This window comes from Pteropus alecto, unplaced genomic scaffold, assembly GCF_000325575.1.
Source record: "Pteropus alecto unplaced genomic scaffold, ASM32557v1 scaffold121, whole genome shotgun sequence".
Taxonomy (NCBI): Eukaryota; Metazoa; Chordata; class Mammalia; order Chiroptera; family Pteropodidae; genus Pteropus; species Pteropus alecto.
Genome location: NW_006434369.1, coordinates 16,791,487 through 16,813,338, shown reverse-complemented (window position 1 = coordinate 16,813,338; position 21,852 = coordinate 16,791,487). Strand labels below are relative to the sequence as shown.

At 35.8% G+C, this 21,852-nt stretch overlaps 1 pseudogene; it reads left to right on the top strand.

The window, feature by feature from the left end:
- The first annotated feature begins 21,338 nt into the window (after positions 1-21,338).
- On the top strand, positions 21,339-21,852 carry LOC107195482 (annotated as a pseudogene).

The window sequence follows — 21,852 nt, the reverse complement described above, 5'->3', positions numbered from 1 at the left end:
ACAGATGCAAAAATCCTCAATAAAACATTAACAAATTAAATCTGGCAATACATAAAAAAGGATAATATGTCATGACCAAGCGGGACTTACCTGAGAACACAAGATTATTATAACATTTGGAAATCAATCCATGTAATTGATCACTTTACCAGAATAAAGGAGAAAAATGGTATCATCTCAAAACGTGAAAAATTTAGTATCAATTCATGATATATAAAACTATCAAAAACAAACAATTTTTAGCAAAAGAGGAACAGAAGAGTACTCCCCCAAACAATTTTTAGCAAAAGAGGAACAGAAGTAGTCCCCCAACTTGATAAAGAGCATCTTTCAAAAATCTATAGCTATCTTCATATTTAACAGTAAAATATTGAGAAGATTCTCCTGAGATCAGAAATAAGGTAAGAATATCTGTTTCTACTTCTATTTGATATTGTACTGGAGGTCTTAGGACCTCCAGCAATGCAACAAGGGGAAAAAAGACAAAGAAAAGGAAAAAGTAAAGCCATATTTTTTGGAGATAACATAATTGTATCTAGGTCAATATACAAAAATAAATTGTATTTCTATGTTCGAGTAAAAAAATTGAAAAAATAATTTTAAAATAATATTTATAATAGCATCAAAAACATAAACTAGGAATAAATTTAACAAAATATGTACAAGACTTCTATGTAGAAAACTACTAAACATTTCTGAGAAAGTTTATTTTTATTTTCACTTTTTTTAATATTTGATTTATTTTTAAATTTATCTATTTATTTATTTATTATTTTTATTATGGTGACATTGGTTAATGAAATCCAGTAGAGAAAATTTAAAATATCTAAATAAGTAGAGAGATATATATGATATTCATCAACTACTCGATGCCTATTCTCCCCACACTGATTTATAGATTCAACACAATCCCAGTTGCCTTTTGCCCCCCTAGAAATTGACAAGTAGACCTTAAAATTTATATGAAAATCCAAAAGACCTACAATAGTCAAGACTGTTTTGAAAAACATGAACAAAATTGAAGAACTTATACTTCCTTATTTTTAAGATTTATATAAAGCTATAGTAATCAGTATAGTGTGGCACTGGAAGGATAGAGATATAAATCAATAGATTGGAATAGATTCAGAAATGGACCCACACATTTATGGTCAATTAGTTTTTGATAAAGGTGCTAAGGTAATTCAATGGGGAAAGAATAGTCTTTCCAACTGTTGCTGGAAAAACTGGATATTCTTTTATTAAAAATTGAACTACAATTTTGTTTTCACATCAGACAAAAAACTAATTTGATTTAGATTATAGGCCAAAAAGTGAAAGATAAAACACCTAAAATAAAAACATTAGATAAAAATCTTTGCAACTTGGGAGTAAGTGAAAATCTTATACCAAGATGCAAAAATTACTAATCATATAAGAAAAGAAATGGATAAATTTGGCTTTATTAAAGTTAAAAATCTGTTTTTCTTAAATACACTGTTAAGAATATAAAAAGTCAAGCTACATAGCAGAGAAAATATTGAAAATATGTATATCAGAAAAATCTTGTATACATAATGTATAAAGAACTCTTACAACTCAATAAGACAACTAATTTTTAAAAATGGACAAAAGACTCTACAGACACTGTATGAAAAGAGACAAACAGCCAATATGGACAAGAAAAAAATGCTCAATAAAACTAGTCATCCAGGAGGTGAAAATTAAAACCACAATGAGATATCACTTCACCCCCGATAGTATGGCTAAAATTAAAAAGACTGACAAAATCAACTGTTAGTGGGATGTGGAGCAGATGGAACTCCTACTGAGAAAGATGTAGACTTCAGGGTGAGTTTTAAGGTGTTCTAGAGGCATAGAAAGGAGCTGGCCCTGAAAGAGGAGACTTGACTTTATTTTGCCTTCACACTAACTAAAAGAGATAAGTGGCCTTATCATCCCCTTGTTTTTCAGATCAAGAAACTAAAGACAAAAAGCTTAAGCAATTGCCAGCTAGTGAGTGGCAGAGCTGCAAAGTAATCAGTTTTTCACTCCAAACTGTTCTATTAACATCAAGGCTAAAATCCTTGAGTTATGTTTTCTTTTCCTAAAATTTGTGTTGTGTAGTAAGCAGCACACTCACTCGTTGAGTGTTGATATTTGATCACTGGGCTACAGTTTTGAGGCTGAAGCTCCATTCTGATAAAGTGTGACCCTACTTAAGAGATAATGATTTTAACACACGCCTTAACTGGGGCCTGATATAGGTCATGCCCTGTACTAGGAGCTAGAAGAAATACCAGAATGGTCTTTGCTCGTAGCAGGGTATTTACATTTTATGTAACGTAGACAGATAATGTAAACAACCATTAAAAATGAGTCAGAACATATCAAAAGATAGATTGAGTCAACACTGTCTATTAATGGTTCTCACACTTGAGTGTGCACTGCATTCATTCAAAGGGGAATTCTAAAACACATACTGCTAGGCCCTACTCCAGAGCTTCTGATTTAGTAGGTCTGGAGTGAGGCCTAAGAATTTGCATTTCTAACAAATTCCCAGGTAAGGATGCTGCTGCTGGTCCAGAGACCTTGTTTTGAGAAACACTGGTATAGAGGGAATGATTATCTCTACTGAGATCTTCATCTATAGTGGAGTGAGTTTAAGTGAGGAAGATTTAAAAATTATACTTAGATAAGTATGCCATATTTGTCAGACACAGCTAATTACCAACCTGATATCCATTCTCTCTTCAAAATGACACTGATTCTCATCTGTGTGTCTATATGCCTAACCAAAACAAAAACAAACAAAACGCCCTTTCTTATCCAGCCTCCCTTGCAGCTAGGAATCAGAATTCTGCCAAGTGGAATGGGGATTTCTGAAAGATTCTTGCTTGCTTGACGTAGATGCTTCTCCATATTTCTTGTCATTTACTTAGTCCACTTCCTGTCTGGAATCTGGACGTGTGGCTAGAGGTAACGCAGCAACCACAAGTATGAAAGGATGGCATAGAGAAAAAAGATAGAAAGAGCCTGGAATATTTATGACAGCACAAAGCAGTCACCAGCCCTGGACTACTATCTTTGGTCTTCCTGTTAATCGTCAAATATAAATCCCTATTTGGCTAAGCTACTGCTGCTGAGTTTCTATTACAAGAAGCCAAACACAACATATATGAACACAAGGGCTTCATCTAAGTCATTAATTTAATCATGGTAAGCTTAGCACTAGAGACCAACTATCTTCAGCTAGATATTTATAAATTTATACTCTTTGTGTACTAAATTCACTAACCATGATCTCAACCATTCCTTAAAATTCTACTGTGTCCACAAACACATAATGAAAAGTTTTGTCTTCTGGAAATCCAAATACACTGTGCCCATGTCACTCCTCTGATCTATCACTTGAATAATGTTATCCAAAAAAAGGTCAGTAGTTTGTCTTGCCTTCCTTATCCTCCAGTGAATCCATGTTGGTTGCCTGTGGTCTCCTCTTCTAAGAATTCATGGAACACTTATTTGATTGTGCCAGCATTTTCCCCAAGATCCACATCAAGCCCACTGGTCTATAATCTGAAGAATCTGCATTCTTCTTATTACTTAAAATAAGCACCACATCTGTCTACCTTCAATCTCTGGCTCCTCTCCCACTTTCCATAACTTCTCAAAGATCATCTCACTGAGCTGGAATGTGGTTCAGCCTGGCCAGGCATTTCAATTATGTAATGCAGCTGGCAGCTCCTCTACAGTCTCCTCAATTAACTTGGCCATCACTTCCCTCAAACATTGCTCCTTCTACCCCCACTCTCAAAATGGCTCAGCTGATTTTGTGTTGTTTGTCAAAATCACACCATCTACCATTCTTATTTCTGTTCTAATTCTAAATATAACACAGATGCTTCCTTCTTGGCTTGGCAGGTGGTGGCACATTCCTTACAGATCACAGCTCTCTCATCTTCATCCTGGAATATGTCCTTCCTATATTTTCCTTCATTTTCTTTAATAACCATTTGGAATATTTTAGGTTTACAAAGAAGTTGCAACCTTAGTAAATTGAGTTTCCATACACTCTCTCACCCAGTGTCCCCTAAAATTAACATCTTATGTAACCATGGCACACTTATTAAAACTAAGAAATTAACATTGGTCCATTAGTGTTAACTGAGTGACAGACTTTATTCAGATTTCATCTGCTTTCCCGCTAATGTTCTTTTGCTGTTCTGGGATCCAGAATAGGACCTCACATTTCATTTAGTCTGTGTTTTTAAATGTCAGTTATCAAAGTCCCTTTAACAATATTTTCCTTTTTTATCAAGATGATTTGATTTGAACTAAAGGGATGACTTTTAACTTATTTTGTTTAATTTTCCAAGCAATAGATTTTTTTTTTTCTTGAGCTGTCTTCCCTTCAAGGAGCTTATGCCATTGAATGAGACCCAGAAATCAACTGTTCAGCAACTAGAATACCCACCTCCTCAGTGATTGGTGAAATGATCACCGTATCTCAAGGTTCTTTTCAACTCTATTTCACCAACAGTTTCTTTTTGTTGGCCCAGAGTAGGTCCTGAATAGGCATTTCTCTTAGCAATTCCTCCTAAACTTCTGATAAATTGTGCCTAAGATTAATTACTCCAAGTGACAACTCTAAAAGGTGTGGCACCCTGCCTACCCGTGACTGAGGGGAGGCTCCTGTTAGAGCCCCAAGGAGAAGGTGTTTGTTCTGAGGGGTCTGTGATGACAGAGGCAGCTATTTCAGACACCAGCATGTGCTTCCTTTGGCAGCGGGCTGATTGTCACTGAAAGAAAAATCTTTAGCCTTATTAAGTTAATAAATCTTTAACTAGGTTAAAAAGTAAACAAAGTGGTGATGAGCACAGTTGGAAATCTGATCCTGTCAGACTTATGGAGCCTCCCACCTGGACAAGCAACAAGTCTGTGATTGAATAGGACGGTCTGCCTGCATGATGGTTTTAACAGAAGCATAGCTCTAAGAAGTTAGTGCAAAATAGAAACCAGTATAGTTATTAGATAACTTCGGTGTTATTTAGAGATTCTCTGGTCATTTCATATGACATTTCTTTTTTAATTTTTTAATATTATTAATGTAGAAATAGTTGAATGTTTGTTTAAGTGTTTTCTATTTAATAATATCACTATACATTGGGATAACTGAAATTTTGAACTGGTCAAAACTCATCTAAAAACTACATGTAGTCTTGGATTGAACTGAACTGAATTGAATTTCTAGCACCTGCAATAAAATCTAAGATTCTTGGTTGTGACTTTTAAAGGCCTAGTTAAGAGTTACCATAGAACCTTAATGATATATTTTTTTTTAAATGAGAGTGAATGTCACTTAGTGACCAAAAGTGGCCACAGTAACAATATCAGAAAACAAGGGCTAAGTAGTGGATAATATACCTTACTTGGCATATGTGTTGAACACTCATACTATTAAAGTTCTATATATTTTTAGTTCAATTAATCAGTCTATAACCATAAACAGTTGTTTCAGGAGCCTTATTTATTTGAAAATAAAAGATTATGATATAAATAAAGATGATAGAAAAATTTCAGAATTTTGCCCTTGGAGTTGGGTCCATGTAAAGCTGTGTAGATTTGCATCTTGTTTTGAAAGACAGGAACCAAGACATATCTGAATTCAATGAGGGTTACTAGACCACCCAAATAAAGGAGATGGCTCCTGGCACCCTGGAAACACCATTTGGGATTAGTCATGAGCCTCTAGGTGTAAATGATGAGACAGCCCTCTGCTTTAGCAATGTTGCTGAAAAATTACCATGAAGAATATTTTTCCTAGAGGCAGACATATCAAGTAGCTGTTACCTTCAAGGAACCTTCAATTATTTGTTATGTCAGCCTCTAAGAACTTTACTCTCAAAATTTAGGCACTTATCTTAGAGAATAAGTTGGAGAAGTTATACAGTAAGAATGAAAATAATGATAGCTATAATACTAATTTTTTTAGCTACCATGTCAAAATTAGTATAGTTATTTGCTTGAAACATAAAAAGGTTGACATATTTATTGAGATATTAAATTATTCATTACATGACTATTTAACAGTATTAAGAAATTCCCACAAAGAAAGAGATATTTGGCTAGGACTCTGCACACCAGTTGGAATGGCTCAAGGAATTTCAACAATAGTAATAACAACAAAACTCCCTTTATTTTCATAGAAAAAATTGATGTGGAAAGTTTCTGCAGGCAGGTGAATGTGATGACTGCACAATCAGTTTGACAGGTAGAAATTCATAATCTGTAATTGAGAAATATTCACATTCAAGTATTCATAATGGCTTTCTATTCTAATTCTGCAGATATTGCTCATTCCTACTTATCAAATTATAATATTTAACATTTATTAAGCACTTATAATGTGCTAGATGCTGGGCTAAACGCTTTACATGGATTATCTTATTTTATTCTCACACAATCCTATGAGCTTCTGCTCAGTATCCCCATTTCGCAGACTGGGAAACTAAATCTTGAGGTGTTAATTCATTCAAGATCACATGAAAGTAGATCTGAGCCAAGATCCGACAAATGAGATGGATACTCCAATTATAGCAAATGCCAAGTCATGTGTGTGAACCGTTTAAAAACAAAGGCACTCCTACAAAGGCAAGGCTAAATATAAACTTTGGTTTGTAAAAAGCTTTTACATATATTGTTTAATTAAATAGACTTGTAAATTATATATTTGTACCCAGTGAATTTCTTTTGGTTTCAACAAAACTGAATTACCGCTAGCTTATGCATAAAAGAAGAAAATTTGGAAAGGATATTTGTGCCACTCATAGAATCCAAGACAGAAATTAAAAACTCAAGCCTTAGGAAGAGCTAGAACTAGCTCCTTGAATCCCAACAGTAGGAGATCATGAAAATGGCCTTGAATATAAGCCGGTTCCAATAATCCTCAATTTCTGATTCAAATTCCCATGAGACATCATATGATTGGCTCAACCTGTGCCAAGACCCACCTCACAAAAGGCAGTCATGGCCAGAGGGGCAGGACTATGTAGCACAGTTGGGAAAACTGGGGCCACCTCCAGGATCAGAACCTTCCAGAACAGAGATAATCCATGTGTGCTTTGCAATATAAACATCTTTTTTCTTTTTTCCTTTTTTTCTTTTCCTTTTTTCCTTTTTTCTTTTTCTTTTTCTTTCTTTTTTTCTTTTTTTTTTCTTTTTTTTTTTTTTTTTGCATAAAAAAGGGACATTCTATCCCAGAGGTAAAATCTGGTTGCAACTTTTAATGTTTTCTCCTCCAAGGCTTGAAAAAGCTAAAAGATTGTCCAAAGGCGCTCAACTCGTTAGTCTAGAGTAAGAACTCTTCGCCATGTCTTATGACCACAACCCTTGTAGGATCTAGCACTGTTTACCTCTGATATATTGCATTGGACATCCAGACCAAGTAAGTGAGGAAAGGGACCGCATAAGGGTGTAAATGCCCAGATGGGTGCCATCTTGGAAGGTAGCTAACACAAGAGATAACTCTGAACAGATGTATTTACTTAGACATTGTACCTGATTCTGGGGTGTATTGTGTTTGAATGAAGTTTAATGTGACTAAATCTGCTGAAAACATTAAAATATCACAGTGGCTTTTAATATGACAGATTTCTGGTTAGTGATAGGGTGAATATAGTTGCTATACATCATATTCATCTCCATGTATTTATTTACATGTCACAGATTTTTTTCACTCGGACAGTTCCTTAGTTACCATGGCAACAGTTCAGAGGTAAATTTCACTCAAGCACAAATGCAGTGTGAAAAACAAAATTTAGGAGACTTGGAACAAAGAACAGAAAAACTGTCTTTGTTTTCACAAATGAACCTGGTCAATTTTAAATTATGCAATAAAGTCTAATGAAAGAGCCTCTAAAAGAGGTTATGCATGGCTTCTCAGGAATATAATAGAAACATTTTTAAAAATTAGAATCTTTACAGAAACCACTCAGAACATCCACATGTTATAAAAAACAAATGTGAATAAGAGGCTGGGATGGAGTGGGAAATGGAGAAGGAGTAAGAGATGGCGAATGGAGTAAAGGGTGAGGAGACATGAAAAGGAACTGGTCCCAGACCAGCTCCCTTAAATTAATTTGGTCCAGTGTTTGGTTACTGGTGTGGTCTGTAGTTTCAGCTAAGTCAGTTGACCTCTCAGTGTCATAGACATTATCTCTCTATCTTCTTCCCAGAGCTGCTTTGAACAATGTGAAACCAGCATTTTGAGGCTCTCAAAAGAAAAACATTCAGCCAGTGGAGGACATTACAACCTCTGAGCAGAACTCCAAGTGCTTCTCTCTCTCTGCCTGTTTATTTCATATTATAAGGAAAGAAAGAGATCAACACAGGCCATGTAGAACAGGCTCATTAAGAAACAATCTTTGCCATGTATAAATTTAAAAATATGTCTCAAGAAATCTAGGTAGGAACTTCTAAATGCCAGCCTTCCAGATTCCTCTGCAACCTTAAAATGATGTTCTGTTCGCAAGTAAGAAAAGGACAACTAACAATGTCTGACATGTTCATTAAAATTTCCAGCTATCATTGAGAGTTTGTCAATTTCTCCTGGTAGTTCTTTCATCTTTTGCTTTGTACACTTTGAAGCTATATTAAAAGGCATACAAATTCACCGCTTTTATATATTCTTAGAGCATTTTTTTATCATTAATAATTTTCCTTATCACTATTAGTGCTCTTATATCCTATTTTTTCTGATACTAATTTTGCTATATTTCCTTTCTCTTAGCAATAGTCATTTTGGATTATCAAATTTTAGATATCTTTCTTGTAAAATCAATTACTGAATTTTGTTTTTTTATCTAATTTGAGAGTCTCTGTTTTGAAATAAATGAGTTTGATCCATTTATATTGATTGGGTTACTGATATATTTGGACTTATTTGATCATCTTCTTTTGTTTTCTTTTTACTGTGCTTTATTCCTTTTCTTATTTTGTTCTCCTTTTCTGCCTTCTCTTGGATTAAGGATTTTTTATTCCTTTTTTTCTTCAATAATTTTTGAAGTTGAACAATTAATTTTGATTTTTTTGTTATCTAATTTTTGACACACATTCATAATTTATATTTTATATAAAGCAAAAATACTAATTAATGCTTGTCTTTTCCCCCCAAAAACGCAAAGACATCTAACACCTCTTCTATCTTCTATTCTTGTTGTAGTAAAATTTTATGTTTTTAAACTTCTTTCCAGAGTGAGTTATGATTAAAATTTGAAGGGCCAATTTTTATGTAAATCTACCAGCAGGTCATTCTAAGGCCTTTGTGCAACATTGCTTTCTGCACTCTACTACAGTTTTCTGGATTTGGTTTTCTTCTTGATAAAGTGCATCCTTTAGTGGTTCTTTGAGTAAGAGATCAGTAGGCAGTAAAACCTCTTAGATTTTTTTTCATTTGACCATGTATTCATTTTACCCTGTCTTCTGAATGATAGATTTGCTAGTTAGAAAAGTCTAGGTTTTCAATTAATCTCTCTTATCACTTTGAAGATATCATTCTGTTGCTTGTCATTATTAGTGAGAAATCTGGTTGTTGTTTCTTCATAAATAATCTGTATTTTTTCTTCAGTAAGTTTTCTTCTTGGCTCCTAGAAAACAATTACATATTTTTTCTTTTTCAATTACAGTTGACTTACTGTATTATATTAGTTTCAGGTGTACAACACAACAATTTGACATTTATATAATTTACAAAGTGATCTCCCCAATAAATCCAGTACCCATCTGACATCATACACAGTTATTACAATACTAGTGACCCTATTCCTCATGCTATACTCTAAATCCCCATGACTATTTTGTAACTACCAATTTGTAACTCTTAATCCCTTGCACACTTTACCTATCCTCCCAACCCTCCCCTCAATCTGGCAACCATCAAAATGCAATCTGTATCTATAAATTTGTTTCTGTTTTGTTTGTTCATTTATCCTGTTCTCTAGATTCCACATATAAGTGAAATCATATGACATTTGTCTTTCTCTGTCCGACTTACTCCACTCAGCTCAGTACCCTTTAGGTCCATCCATGTTGTTGCAGATGGCAAGATTTCAGTCTTTTTTATAGCTGAGTAATATTTCGTTATATATATGTACCACCTCTTTTTGATCCATTCACTCATTGATGGACACCCAGGTTACCTCCATAACTTGGCTATTGTAAATAATGTTGCAATTAATATATGAATGCACATGTCCTTTTCAAATAGTGTTTTGGTTTTTTTCAGAAAAATACCCAGAAGCTTTTTGGGTTCTTTGTTTCTTGTTATAGCCTTGTTTTAAAGTCTATTTTGTCTGGTACAAGTATTGCTACCCCAGCTTTTTGTTTGCTTGTTTCCATTTTTACAAAGTATTTTTTTCCTAGCTCTTTACTTTCAGTCTATGTGTAACTTTTGATCTGAAGTGAGTCTCTTGTAAGCAGTATATGCAAGGATTTCGGTTTCTTATGCATTCAGCCACCCTATGTCTTTTGATTAGGACATTTAATCCATTTATATTTAAAGATATGTAGTTATTGCCATTTTATTATTCTTATTTTTAATTTTTTTTTTTTTCTTATTCTATTTAAAGAACTTCCTTTAAGATTTCTTATAATACAGGTTTGGTGGTGATAAACTCCTTAAGCCTTTTCCTATCAGGGAAGCTCTTTACCTCACCTTCAGTTGTAAGTGATTGCCTTGTTGGCTAGAGTAATCTTGGTTTAGGTCCTTGGTTTTCATCACTTTGAATATTTTGTGCCAATCGCTTGCAGCCTGCAACGTTTCTGTTGAGAACTCATCTAAAAGTCTTATGAGAGCTCCCTTGTAGGTTACTGATTGCTTTTCTCTTGCTGCCTTTAAGAGTCTTTCTTTGTCTTTAACCTGTGGCATTTTAATTATTATGTATCTTGGTGCAGGGCCTTTGGGTTCATCTTGTTTGGGATTCTCTGCACTTCCTGGGCTTAAATGTCTATTTCCTTTGCCACGTTATGAAAGTTTTCTGTCATTATTTCTTCAAATAGTTTATCAATCCCTTGCTCTCTCTCTTCTCCTTCTGGTACCCCTATTATAAGAATGTCGGTATGCTTGATGCTGCCCCTGAAGTCCCTTAAACTATCTTAATTTTTTCAGATTCTTTTTGTTTTTGGTGTTCTCATTGGGTGTTTTTTGCTACCTTATCTCCCAAATCACTTATTCAAGTGTCTGCTTTATCTAATCTACTACTGATTCCCTTTATTGTATTCTTAATTTCGGTTATTGCATTCTTCATTTCTGACTGGTTCTTTTTATGTTTCAATCTCCATTTTTATATTTCCTATCTCTTTGTTGAAGTTCACACCGAGTTCACTGAGCATCCTTATAATCAGTATTTTGAACTCTGCATCTGTTAGACTGCTTGTCTACTTTTTTTTAGTTTTTTTTTTCTGAATCTTTGTTCTGTTCTTTCATTTGTGACATATTTCTTTGTCTCCCCATTTTGGCTGTCTCCCTATGTTTGTTTCTATTTATTAGGTAGATCTTCTATGTCTCCTAGTCTTAGCAAGGTGACCTTATGTAGTAAGTGTTTTCCTTGTGTGTGTTGTGTGTGCTCTCTTGCTATAGTTGAATATTGGTTGCTGTTTGCATGTCAGTGGGAGGGTCAGGCTGATTGGTTGTGAAGACTGGCTGTGACTTATAGTGGAGGAGCTGCTGTGTAGGGGCTGACCCTATGGAGCAGGATTTGCTTTTAGTGGGGCTCTGGTGTCTCCCCAGTATGCCTTTTGTGTGTGTCTTTTGTAAAGGTGGTTGGGTGGTGCTCTGGTGTGGTCTGAAGCTGGCCACCAGATGTATTGGTTCTAGGACCTCTTGGGAGGAGCTCTATTGCAGGCCAAGCTTAGCCACTGCCTGTGCCCTGCTTAGGTGCACTTGGCATGAGCTACAAAGTGATTTGCAGATGGTTGCCACTTGTCTTGGGTTCAGAGGTGCCTGGAAGAGGTTAAGCTGTGAACAGAGGATGGCTGCCACTAGTGCCAGGCTTGGGACTGCTTAGCAAGAGGTATAGGGCATGCTGAGGCCAGATACTGCTTGTTTGGGGTTTGTGAACCTTTGTGAGATTTAAGAAAAGTCTGCAGCATGAACCAAGACAGGCCGTTGGTACAGAAAAGCCACTGGAAGTGGCTTGGGTGGACCCATGAGTTGGGTAGAGCAAAGTCCAAAGGAATTACCAGGACAGGGAGAACAGTGTTAGCCAGGTTGATGGAGAATCAGATATGGTGCCTGCCTATATCTTCACGCTGGAAGTGGGGAGGCTCGTAAATGAACAATGGCTTCTGCCAGCACTTATGTCTGGGAGAAAGCTGCTCCTCTAGCCCTTTCCCTGAAACCATACAATTCAGTTCCTCTCTGTATGTTTCTGGCACCTTTCAAGCTGCTGCCCCAGTGCTGGCACTCAGAGCTAGTGAGTCCATCATCAGGTAAGTCTGTAGGCAGGCCCTTTAAGAAGATACCTGGGCATCTCACAGCCTTTCATCTCAGTCACAAATCTCCACTGATTTTCACAGTAAGAAAGTGTGGGGACTTCTATTCCTGGCACTGAAACTCTGGAGCCTGGTGTGGGGCTGGTACCCCTTACTCCTCAGGGGGGAACCTACACAGCCAAGATATCACTTCTGATTTTTAATTGTCACACATTGGTGTGGCACAAGACTCCTCTATATCTCCACCCTTCTTACCAGTTTCAGTGTGAGTTCTTCTGTACATCCTTAGTTGTAGGACTTTTGTTCAGCTAGGTGATTCTCAATGATGGTTGTTCTTTAGTTTGGTTGTAATTTTGATGTGGTCTTGAGAGGAGGCAAGCACAGTGTTCACTTACTCTGTCATCTTGAGTAGAACTTATTCAATAATAATTAAGATATCTCTTTGCCTTGGCTTTTTATAACTGCATCTGTGTTATTTTGTTTGGTGTTTGTTTTTCTTCAGATTTGGCATAGTTTCAATATAAAAAGCTCTGTCTTCAATTCTAGAATCTCATCTATTTTCTATTTGACTATAGTCCCTCCCATTTTTATCTTTTCTCATCTCCTAGAATCTTATAGATCTATATCAGGGCTTTCCATTCTACTATATCTTTCATCTACATTTCTGTATTTTACATTGTATTTACATCACAAATATACTCTATTTTGGATGATTTCTTCAGCTATATCTTCCTGTTAGTCATGTATTGTTTAAGCTATCTAGTAAAGATTATTATTCCAATGACCACATTTTTCCCTTCTAAAATTTCTGTTTTGTTAATTTCCAAGTCCAGTGTTCTTTTTATATTTTAAAATAAGATCCTATTACTGCTTTATATGTTCTATTACTTCCTTAATTAAAAGCTATCATTAAAACAAACAAACAAATAAACCAAGCTCATAAAAACAAAGAACAGATTGGTGGTTGCAGAGGTGGGGGTGGGGGATGGGCAAAATGGGTGAAGGAGTCAAAAGGTACAAACTTTAGCTATAAAATAAATGTCATGGGGATATAATGTATATAGTATGGTGACTATAGTTAATACTGTATTGCATATTTGAAAGTTGCTAAGAGAGTAAAGCTTAAAGGCTCTCATCACAAGAAAAAATTTTGTAACTATATATGGTGATAAATGTTAACTAGACTTAATCATTTTGCAACATATACAAATATTGAATTATTGTTATACATCTGAAACTAATAGAATGTATGTCAATTGTATTTCAATAAAAAAAATAAATGTGATTCTAAAAAGACATATCATTAGATCGCTGTTATCTATAGTTCTTTGCATACTTCTCCCATTTATTGTACAGTTTAGTCAATAGTATTATAATCATTTGATTGGATTTCTTATCTTCTTTGTAATTTTTGTCTGAGAGTTCATGTTCAATGGGAATACCCTATAGCAGGTAAATACCTTGGTTTCCTGAGGGGTTCCTATGGAAATGTTTCCCAATTGCTTTCAAAACTATTTCAAAACTTTTAGAAATTTTGACCCTGCATGAGTAGTGTTAAGAATTCTGTCTGGACATCAACACACATTATAAGTTATGGATTTTTGTTTCTCTCAACTGATTTTATTTCCACCCACAGCCCAGGGGCAGAGACCTGATTCCTGTTCATGTCTGTAGGCCATGGGCAGTTCTATTAGACTTAGTTCACGCACAAAATAACACTTCCCTGGCTCCAGGCTTTGTGAAAGAGCCAAGTTCCAAGTGTTCCTAAAACTCCCAGCCTCTGCAATATGTTTTCAGTTTAGTTACTTTAGGTGCTACACAATTTTGACTTTTACTCATTGGAGTAGATTTTTAATATTTTTCTAGAACTTGGCTTTTTTTTTTACTTGCTTTCAGCCTTAAAATTTTTCAAGGATAAGTTTATGGAATAAAAAAAGAGGTTTCTCGCAGCAAGTTTAGTTTGCCATCTTGACTTTGAATCCCAAGAACAATGTTTTCACTTAGAAAAACATGTTTATCTAAGTTGGCTTTGGGAGGTCATAAGGGGGATTTAAAGTCCCATCAAATTACTCCTTGTGGTTGCCACTATTGGAAGCGAGACATAGTGTGGATCAGAGAAAGAAATAATCAACATGTTATATTGATTTATTTTTCCCATCCTCTTCATCATTTTGTTATAAAAAGTGAATTTATGACCAAATATCCACCAAAGAGGTTGTGAAGAAATTACTTTGATATACTCTTTATACTTTATGATCTTTAAAATGTGTCTTTAAGTTTATGTGCTTAAAAACCTGACTTCTATAATTTTGCAACTCCAAGCCCTTAAAAAATAGGGTAAAGGTAATCTGATGCCTGCCAAGGAAATGACTAGAAGCATATATAACCAATACTACACAAAGTTAAACTACTAAACAGGAAGGAGAGGTAACATGGATCATAGATCAGTTATAATAATATAAAAAAAAAAGTTTACAAATAAGGAAAGGGAGAAGATGAAGATAAACCCTGTGGTATGGAATTATAGGAGGTATTGGTATAAACTCATAGTCTTTCAATATAAAGATGATAGACAGATAGATGATAGATGATAGATAGATAGATAGATAGATAGATAGATAGATAGATAGATAGATAAAGATAGATAAATGATATATGATAGATAGATGTGAATATGCATGGGTTAGTGTACATACATTTATTTCCTATTTCTGTCTGCATTAAGGGCTTAGAAGCAATGATACCCCCAAAGTAATGAACACAGATCTTTGTTTCTAAATAGCACTCTTCAATAAAAGGAACCAAGTATTCATGGAGAAGTGGTTGATTCTAGCACTGGGGAAGGAAAAATATGATGAAACATGCCTGAAACATCTTGCAGTGACAGAAAGAAAATATTAAAAAAGAATGGAAATTGTCAAAAGAGCACAGAAATCAGCCTAAAGGAACAACCAATAGCCAATGCTGAAACAATTTTAGCAACTAAGTAATGTTAGTATTGGTTATAACTCACAAAATCAAGTCAATTTTCATGAGACTATATTCATAAATACATAATTGAATAAATAGATATTATAGGGAGAAAGGACAATTCTTCTTTACAAAAGAATTCCAATTGGGAAATATATAAGGAAGAAGGAAAATTTAAAAACCACCATTAAAACACCACAGTAATAATTGCAGATAAGATCATCTGATGAATACCAACATTAGTGACTCAAAGTTTGAGGAGAAATGGGATATTTGCAGTCTCAAAATATCTCGCTTAAGATCTTATTACGTACAAAGGGAAACCTAGTAACTTTAGAATGGAAAAACCCAGCAGACTCCACCCTTTCACCAAGTGATCAAGGTTGATAGCAATAATAAGACATAGTGACATAACATACACCTTAATATGATGCATTTAAAAGGGAACATCACTTCTGTGATATTCTCGTCAAAAATGTATTACAGTAATCTAATTATAAGGAAACATTAGGCAAACCCAGACTCAGGGGGCGTGCTACAAAAATAACTGACTAATATTCTTAAAAAATGCAAGGTTATGAAAGACAAAGAAAGACTGAGAAACCATCAGGAAGTGAAGGAGACCAAGGAGACATGATGACAAATGTGAGGTGGGATCTTGGATAGGATCATAGACTAGAAAAAAGGACAATAGTAGGAAAATATAAATACAGTTTAGTTTAGTATTATATTATATTAATGCTAATTTCTTAGTTGTAAGCAATGAACTGTAGTTCTATAAGATGTGAACATTAGGGAATTTAAGTTCCCCTAATTCTCTAAATTATTTTTGAAACATTTCTGTAAATCTAAAATTATCTTACACTAAGATTTTTTTTTTTAATGGAGGCAGAGTTTGTAGTTGTGAAGAGACGTATAGTAGAGAAGAAGCTAATTATAGGGGTTCAGGATGCTGGTAAAAGTACACTGTGATTGTCATCTTCCTCTTCCTGCAGCTACTCAAGCAGGACAGTTCCTTCTTGAGCTAGGGAACACGGTGAGGAGTTACCAAGGGAAAAGCACAATTAATATAGGGTGAACGAGAGAGCTGTGGGATTTAGACTCTTTTGTTTCGAGTGTTAATACGGAACAAGAAAGTCTAGGCGTGTGATGAACTTCTGAAAGTTTCATCACCTCACACAGGCCAGGTGGGGAGTAGGAAAGAAAGAAGCAATAAAGGAGGGGAAAAAAAAGAGAGAAGCACATTCATGGGAAGCTAGAGCTAAGTGATTTGGAAGAGCTCTTCAAGGGCAGAGATACCATGAGAAAATATAATTAAACTGCTTGGTAATTACTGAGTTATAGATGATAATGTAGAGTTTTTAAATAAACTGTTTATATATTAGTATTCAAAACTTTTAAAATCTTGCTCTGAATTCATTGCTATATTTTCATTTCACAGCATAAAAATGTTCATATTTAATTATTGTACTAAAAGCTTCTGTTTTTAGTTTGTAATAAAAATATGATTGAACTGAAAAGCACTCTAAACTTATTTAACTGCACATTGCTTTTGCACAATGCACCCTTAGTCAAAGCCTTCTCACCATTCTCCTGGTGGGGGCATACTGTAAGAGCAGACAAAACATTACAGAAAATGAGCAATTTCATGCAAGTTGGTTTTGTGAACTTGCAGCTATAACAAAGACAACCAACAGCACAGACCAGAAAGCCCGAGTAGAAAGAAGAGTTTGCCATCTACTCGGTCATGGAAAACGTTCTGCTCTTTAACTGTACAATTTTGTTTGCTCACACTGAGGAAAGCAGAATTGAGAAAAGAAGCAGTGGAAAGTCCAATCTTCTCTCATTAGCACCAGCAGCTTGGGAGGATTGAGCGTTGCACAGAATTCCCCTCTTTACTAAGGATTCTTGAGGCAGGCTCTTCAACATCCATGGAATCTAGAGAGGGTATTTCCACCCTCCCTCACCTCCAAAAAAGAAGACATGCCTATACACAGATATCTGGTCTTCACCTAACTCCAGCTAAAAATGGACCCTCAATGCAGACAGGGCTTAAAGAGAAAAGAATCAAGAAGATCAAACCGGGACCCCAGGTTCATGAGATGGCTTGTCTTTCGTCTCTGGAATAAAATAAGTAATTCCATGGGTCCAGGAGATGCATTTTCCTGATTACTTTGGCATAAAGGAATCTTATAAGAAAAATCTTTAAGTTCTTCATTTGGCCAGGGTTTAAGTAGTGCCTGCAGCATTGGGACAGGCTCTTATGAAAATAACCAGCTGTTTAGTATTGTTCAGCAGAAATATTGAAAAAGAATTTCTTGAAGGAAAGTTTTCAGTGCTAATGATCATACACACCTCAAGGAGCACCCACAAGAGAGCAAGTAGCAGAAGTCTGGATGGTTGTCTTCAGCAGGGGTGAGTTAGAAGGTGAGATGGAAGGAAAGAAAGAAGTAAATAGAAAAACAGTGTGGCAATGATAAACCATGGGATGGGGAAAGAGGAGAGAGATACTGTAGCTGTCCCTAATATGAACTTTGGACAGGAATAACATTGAGAGAAAGTTTCTGAGAGGCTTACTCCATGGTACACTGGGAAAAACCCTTGGCGGAGGTGGGGTGGGGACACTCATTTAAAAACAACAACAAGCCTATTGCAAAGTTCTTCATTATTCCTCTAGGCTTATGAATTCTATTCCATGCAGAGACTGAGTCTGAGGGGCGCTGGCAATCAATATACTAGGGTTACAAATAATGGCTTCTGAGGTTTCTTCTAAATCTAATATTCAATGATTATATAATTTCTAGAGAACGAAGCTAAGACCATGCAGATAAAGTGAAGAACAGAGACCTTTACCTGAATATTTAAAGGCCCTCAAATTCTGCTCTGGAAAGAGGCAGGTGCATTGGATGGTTTAGTTTAGACAGGTAGCCCATCTCTATACCATGACATCATCAATCTCCCATTTCACTATTTGCTACTTTCATGAATAAACGTCATTTTAAAATTTTTTGCCTGTGGTTTGGCCATTAGCAGGGGATGATGAAAGTATGTGAATTGAACCTTTAAGGCATCCATCAATTCCTACTAGAGAACCTAGATTCCTCTTCTCAGAGTCTCTCCATCCCTTTCAATGTCCAATGACACTCACTAAGGCTTGAGCGTCCAGTTCCTCAGTAGGAACCAGAGTTTGTCTCCCCACTTCTCATCTAATGGGCCAAGCATTATTATTATTTTTTAATCTCTTTTCAGAATGGTAAACATGAAATACCATGTTTTGTATTTTTGGCCCCTTTTCCTTGTCTTAGAGATAAGTTCACACTCCTTGTTGCAATTAATTGTTGAGTCATACATTCCTCTCACCCACTTCTTCCCAGACTTTATAATATTCATATTGCAAATGAGCTTCGATGGAGCCGAAGCAGGCCTGGATGGTTTTGCAATCCTTCCCAGCAATGTTTTTCCAGAACTTACCGAAATGAAATGTGAGAAATGCTCAAAATATTTAAAGCCATACAGCATTTAAGACCTTCTACAATCTGGTCCCAATATAGCTTTGTAGTATTATTTCCTCCATTACTTATTTACTTTGTAAATACCTATTAAGTGATTCTAGATGCCAGGCATTGACCTATATGCTAAGATTACAGTGGAATAGGAACAACTAAATCCCTTCCTTCATGAAGCTATAATCTAATGGGAGAAATAAACATTAAACATTAAGTTGAATAATTTCAGTCATGCACAGTGCTGTAAGAAATGTGACATAATAAAACTATATTTGGTCTTTGTCTCAATTCCTGGCACAGAGTTTCAAAAAACCTTGGAATTTCCTTTAGTGACAGGAGTCTTTTTGTTACACTAATGAGGTGATTCTTAGTGGATCCCTAGATAGCTTTAGAATGGGGGGTAGTGGTCACCAGAAACACCAACCAGGTAATTAAGCATCTGGAATTTTCAGCTGCTCAACCTCCAGAGAAGGGAGGAGGATTAGAAATTGAGTTCAATTGTCTGGCCAATCATTTAATCAGCCATGTCCATGTAATGAAACTCCAGTAAAAACCCTGGACACTGAAACAACAAGACTCAGTGGAGCTTCCTGGTTGATGAACACATTGATGAGCTGGGGGTGCGATGCACCCAGATTCCACGAGAATAGGGTATGGAAGCTCTGTGTCTCCCCTCTTCACCCTGTACTTTCCGTATGCATCTCTTCATTTGGCACATCCTGATATGTATCCTTTATAATAAAATTGTAATCATTAGTGTAGCACTTTCCTGAGTTTTGTGAATCACTCTAGCAAATTATTAAACCTAAAGAGAGGTGGTAGAAACCCCTGAATCTGTAGCTAATTCAGACAGAAGTGTGGGTAGCTTGGGGATCCCCAAAGAGCAGCTGCCATATAAAGTGAGATTGTGTCCTCTAATGTGTGGGATTTGACACTAATTCCAGGTAATTAGTGTCAGTATTGCAGGACACTCGGTGTCAAAGAATTGGCATCAGAACAAGAGGAATTGGTCTGATGGAGAGGTTAAGAAAGGCTAGAGACATGGCATTTAAGCTGAGACCCATGGATGAGGTAGAGAGATCAGGGAACACCTACTTCTTCAGTGCTCACTCATGCAGGCCTTGCACTTGGAATTATTCTTCCTCTCAGTCTATCTAACATCTACCTATCCCTCCAGATCCAGCTCAGGCTCACTTTCCATATGATTTTCCTAGTTAAGTTTCCCTTGATCAATGTAGAAGGATCATAGTTGAGAGACTCTAGCCCACAAAGAATGGAGAAGAAGAGAAGGGTAGATGTAAATAGGTCTGTGCATTTGGTAGCAGGAGCTTCCTTATGATGGTTTGTTTCTTCAATGGAGTATGAAACAAAGTCATCAGCTGGAAAAGAATGTGGAGAAGTGATGTTTTGGAAAACATGAAGAAGGTAAGAAATAATCATTTTGGAGAGTGGAAAGTCAGCTACTGGAAAAAACTGTAGGCTTATAGGGCAGTTATGAGTATTCATTTGTGATAATGATTATAAATTTGTAGTGGCACCAGTGTGCCATTTTTTTCTGAAATATTCTACTGAAATAAGAAGATTAAATGTGCTCACTCATTTATAACTGTGTCAGGCTCATCGCAAGCACTCAGTGTGTATCAATTGTTATTATTATCATAATGATAGCAGCGACAAGGGTAGCAATAATTGTTGTAGTAGTGCATTAGTTCAGGTAGACGGAGAAGAAAAGGAAGTTGATTTGGTACCCACGCTTGTGTGAAAAAAAGAGAAAGGAACAAGAGAGATGAAAATACTTGCAAGAAAGCAGTAATAATAATGGACCACGGAACAGAACTTGAAGAAGAAGGTTAATAGATTGGAAGAACTCTATAAGTCAAAAAATTTTGCAAATAGAAAAACCCATCTTAAAATTTATATAGAATCTTAAGGAATCTTGGATAGCAAAGACAACCTTGAAAGAGAAGAACAAAGTTGGAGGTTTCACACTCTCTGATTTCAAAACTTAGAAAACTGCAGTAATCAATGTACTATGATAGTGGCATAAAGACAGATATACAGATTGATGTAGTAGAATCCTCGCATATATGGTCAAATAATTTTTGGCAAACATGCCAAGGCCATTCAAAGGGAAAAGGACAGTTTATCAACAAATGGTTTTGGGAAAATTGGATATTTACATACAAAAGTATCCGGACTATATATACCAATCCTTTATCAGAGATATTACTGCAAGTATTTTCTTTCATTCTGTGGGCTGCTTTTTCACTCTGTTGATTGCATTCTTTGATGTACAAAAGTTATATATATATATATCCCTCAACCCAACAACAAAAAAGACAACCCAACTGAAATATGGGCAAAGGGTTCTTTACTGCATCTACTGTGAGAATGAAGGCCATTCTTAGCAATCAGATTGTCAATATTCCAGAAAATGTTGACATCACTCTGAAGGGACACTCAGTTATTGTGAAGGGCCCCAAGGGCACCTTGCAAGGGAGCTTTAATTACATCAGTGTAGAACTCAGTCTCTTTGGAAAGAAAAAGAAGAGGCTCCAGGTTGACAGATGGTAGGGAAAATAGAAAGGAAATGGCTACTGTTCGCACTATCTATAGTCATGTACAGAACATGATCAAGGGTATTACACTGGGCTTCGGTTATAAGATGAGGTCTGTGTATGCTCATTTCTCCCTCAAAGTCATTATTCAGGAGAATGGTTCTCCTGTTGAAAGCCAAAATTTCGTGGGTGAAAAATACATCTGCAGGGTTCAGATGAAGTTAGACATTGCTTGTTCAATATCTCAGGCCCAGAAAGATGAGTTAATTCTTTAAGGAAATGACATTGAACTTGTATCAAATTCAGCTGTTTTGATTCAAGAAGCCACAAAAATTAAAAACAAAGAT